The following is a 4,402-nucleotide window of genomic DNA, read 5'->3' on the forward strand; positions in this document are numbered from 1 at the left end:
CTGTTCCCCTGGCTGCTGAGTCTTGGCTCCTACCAGCCCTGGCTAGGATGCCCCTCCTCTTGTCCAAATCTTCCTTCTCTTTTTTTTTTTTGTTTTTTTTTTTTGTTTGTTTTTTTTTGTTTTTTTTGTTTTTTTTTTTTTTGTTTTTTTTTTTTGAGACGGAGTCTCACTCTGTCACCCAAGCTGGAGTGCAGTGGCCGGATCTCAGCTCACTGCAAGCTCCACCTCCTGGGTTCACGCCATTCTCCTGCCTCAGCCTCCCGAGTAGCTGGGACTACAGGCGTCCACCACCTCGCCCGGCTAGTTTTTGTATTTTTTTAGTAGAGACGGGGTTTCACCATGTTAGCCAGGATGGTCTCGATCTCCTGACCTTGTGATCCGCCCGTCTCGGCCTCCCAAAGTGCTGGGATTACAGGCTTGAGCCACCGCGCCCGGCCCCAAATCTTCCTTCTCTTAAGGCTTCCCTGACCACTGCACCACCATGGAGACTCCTCATCTCAGAACACCTGGGGCACTCAGGGTTGGGCACCTGACTGCACCAGGAATCTTCTTACTGTTGGTGAGCTCTGTCCCCAGAGCACCCTGGCTCAGGCCTAGGCACAGCGGGATGTTGGGAAATGCTTGGACTCCTCCCCTGCAGGACGGGCAGGCCAATGGAAAGGGAAAGCTGTTGATGACCCTGGAGACCAGCCCTGACCAGGGACCACTGGAGCTAAGCAGTGGAGCAGGCACAGGTCTCCCTCCCAGCTGCCACTCCCCCTGAGATCCAGGAAGTCCCTGTACCTGTGACATCACACTTCATCCACAAAAATAGCCCGCATATCTCAGCAGCCAGGGTGCAGCCTGCTCTGTGGGGTGACAGGCTGTGAGTGCGAGTCAGCATCTGCTGGGTGGATGGCACCCCTCCCTGCTGACCCCAGAGTGGGGACACGCTTACCCATCTGCAGAGGTGACTGAGGCTGGGAGAGGTGTGGGAAGCAGGAAAACAGACATAGGCAGAGTCCAGAGTTTCCAGGTTTAATTCTGAAAACCAGAGCCCGTCTGGGTCCATGTGTCTGAGGTGGTGTCTTTCTCTGGCTCTGGAACTGGGTCTCTGTCCCTGCTCTTCCCTTCCTTCCTCCTTCTCCTGAGTCTGTCTCAGCTGAGGTAGTGCCCAGGGCTGTGGATGGCTGGGCTGGCAGGGGGCAGAGTGGCAGGGTTTCAGGAAGACAAGCACAGATTAGTCACGGACTGTCAGACCCAACTACATCCCCATGGAGCCTGGCAGTGACACGATTTTAGTCCACAGGCCCCTCTGAACCAGACACACGTGACTCCACTGCCTCCCATGGGGTCTTCCCTGGGCTCTGGCCAGTGTTCCTGGAGTGCCCCCACCGACTCCGAGTGAGCCCAGGATTAGAGCAGGTGCCTACACTGCTGGGCTCTGCACAGCCAGCGCTGGGTAGGAGCATTGCATGCGCCCTCCCAGCCTGGGGGAAGCAGACGGCAGCAAATGGGAGGCTGGTGTCCTTCATAGGTCCTGGACCCCCCAATTCTTCTGTTCTCCAGCCTCTAGAAGGTTATTAGAAGCAGCAGTGGAGCGGTGGCCTAAGGAAACACCCGGAACAGCCGCGTGTATGTGTGTGCACGTGCACTTGTGCACAGAAGCAATAACGTCGTAAGTCTGGGAGACTGCGTATGCTCACAGGTGAGTGTAACTGTGCCTAACTATTTGTGGCAGGGTGCTTGGGTGGGGTGTGAGAGAAATTCTGAATGTAGGCTAAATGGTGCTAGGATGTGGTGGTGGTGGTGGGGTCTATCTATGTGTGTGCCCATGAGGGTAAAAGCTAGGAAGGGTTTCTGGAGAGGGAGACAGTGAAGGAGACTAATCCCCCTTATCCTCATACTGCATTTCTATCTCACCGGGCAAAACATAGGGCCAGATAATTCCAAACGCTGAGTCTATTTAACTTGGGACCTCATTACAGAAGTATTTTTTCCATCAGAAAATTTGCTGAAACAAAATGGCATTTGGCTTCAGCAAATATTGAACCAGTTTGCTTTCCCAGAGCTGACACTGGAGGGAGGATATGCGGAGCTCAGGCCATGGGAGGCCAAATTGCCACCCTTCATTGGCAAAGAGAATCCCCCCAGGACTGCCCAGTGAGGCAGCCTCACGCCTGGGAGGGACACACGTCTCTTTCTGCCTCTGCTTGTGCTGGGCCCTCTGCCTAGATGTTCTGGAATGTTCTTCCCTCTCCTTTTCCACCTGAGGAACAATGGCTCTGCCTCCAGGAGTTAGTACACCTGCCATTTCTGTGAAGGGACCTCTGGTTCCCTTCCTCTCGTCACCCCACAGCACCCCGTATCCTCCACGACAGTTAGTCGGTATCGCTCCCCCACTAAATGGGCGCCTCCTTACATAGAGGGTTTTCTCCAGTTCTCTAACCCCAGCATCTAATGCATAATAGAGATTTTTTTTAACACAGAGTCTTCCTCTGTCACCCAGGCTGGAGTGCAGTGGCACGATCTCAGCTCACTGCAGTCTCCGCCTCCCAGGTTCAAGCAATTTTCCTGCCTCAGCCTCCCAAGTAGCTGGGATTACAGGTGGGTGCCACCACACCCAGATAATTTTTGTATTTTTAGTAGAGACGGGGTTTCACCATGTTGGCCAGGCTGGTCTCAAACTCCTGACCTCAAATGATCTGCCCCCCTCAAACTCCCAAAGTGCTGGATTACAGGCGTGAGCCACCGCACCCGGCAGAGACTTTTTAAAGTTAACACATGTTGGCCAACTACATGTGCCAGGCACTTGACAAGGAGTCTCTTTTTTAATTCCTCAAAACAACCTGTGAGGTCAGTTCTCTTTGTAACATTTCCATTTCATAAAAGAGATTGAAACTCGCACTGTCCAGGAATGGGGGCGGGCATTGAACTCATGTCTTTCTGACACCAGAACCCAAAGTCTCAACCATTCTGTGATGTTACACTGCTTCTCTGTAGAGACAGGAGTCCTGGACTTGAGGTCAGGAGGCCTAAGACCCATCATGGCTGTGTCTGGCTCTTTGTAATCTGAGGCCTTGACTTCTCCACCTATAAAATGGGAGGACAGGTGCTTCCAGCTTAAGGTCTGTGCCAGTGGCAGGAAAGGCAATAAATGTGCTTTCCAGTGGACATCTTGTTTTAAAGGTGTCTTCTCTTTGCTTTGTTTGTTTAATTCTTATTTTAAAGGTTTTCTTCTCTTTGCTTTATTTGTTTAATTACAGCCTTCTGTCCACGGCCTCTGGAAGCCTGGCTAAGTGAGGCAGGTGTGAAACCAACTAGGGTTTATTTCCTCCTGGCAGTTTGGAGTAGGGGACGGTGTCTGAAGCAAGGATCTCAGACTCTGGGTTTCAGTGCCCCGTCGTCTCTGGCACCTCTGTGTGGTCTGCACTACCCTGCCCAGGGCCTACATTCAAGGCCAACAGGAGCCAGCTGAGGCAGGGTCAGAGCTGGCTCTGGACCACAGGACGGGTGCCACCAAATGCAGAGAGAGCCCCCCTTTCTCAATCTTTGAGGGGCCTGTCAACCTGAATGCCCCTAAAGCTCAAGCTGAATCTTTCCCAGCCTCCCCAGCTGCTCAAGAGGAGACAGAAACCCAGTCCCCAGCTGGGCAGAGGGAACGTGGGAGGCCTTAACCAGAACCTGGCTGCCTGAGCACCCAGCTGTGCCCATACCACCCTGGGCACTCCTGGACAAGCTCGCCCACGCCTCCCAGGCTCAGGATAAAGGAGTCCTGGAAGAATGGATCAGTGGGCCTGGAGCCACTGCCATTTGAACGCTTTGCATGCTTCCTACAGGGCGGTGACTCTCTCTCCTCCCCTCCCGCCTTCTCCTGGGCTCCTTCTTGTTCTGTCTCTTTGCTCCCTCTCCCCTTCCCCTCCCTCACCTCCTCTTCTTTTTCTCTCTCTCTCTCCCACACAGCTGCCTCTTAAGAACTCCAGACGACGCTTCACAGTCTTGAAGCAGAGGAAGGCCGCAGGGTCTCAGTAGTGCTATTCATTCTCCATCAGAGAACATTCTCCCTGGAGACGGACAGCCTGCCCCGGGGTACCTGAAGCCTGAACCACTGGAGAGACCATGGTCTTCTCACCAGCCTTTCACCTCTGATAAAAGTTTCAAACAAAGCTGGGCGTTTGTTGAGTTGTGAAGGCCGGGTGATCTGTGGACGATCTCAGGTCAACAGAGCTGAAGAATGGCAGCAGTTCAGTAAAGGGACAAAGGTTACCAAAGGGAGAGGGGTCGGCAGACTTCTATAAAGGGCCAGCAGGGAAATATTTTCAGCTTTGCAAGCTAAACAGTCTGTTGCCACAATTTAATTCTGCAGTCGCAGCGCAAAAGCAACCATAGATAATATGTAACGAACAAATGTGGCTGTGTTCCA

The 4,402-nt window shown here is 53.0% G+C and overlaps 1 long non-coding RNA gene across 1 annotated transcript; it reads left to right on the forward strand.

Annotated features, from left to right (window-relative positions):
• Positions 1 to 865: 865 nt before the first annotated feature.
• On the forward strand, positions 866 to 4,101 carry LOC139364126 (uncharacterized). The gene is made up of 3 exons (XR_011625415.1): positions 866 to 949; positions 1,549 to 1,687; positions 3,943 to 4,101. It is a non-coding gene; the product is annotated as an uncharacterized lncRNA (long non-coding RNA).
• The last annotated feature ends 301 nt before the right edge of the window (positions 4,102 to 4,402 follow it).

This window comes from Macaca nemestrina, chromosome 7, assembly GCF_043159975.1.
Source record: "Macaca nemestrina isolate mMacNem1 chromosome 7, mMacNem.hap1, whole genome shotgun sequence".
In the NCBI taxonomy this organism is placed as follows: Eukaryota; Metazoa; Chordata; class Mammalia; order Primates; family Cercopithecidae; genus Macaca; species Macaca nemestrina.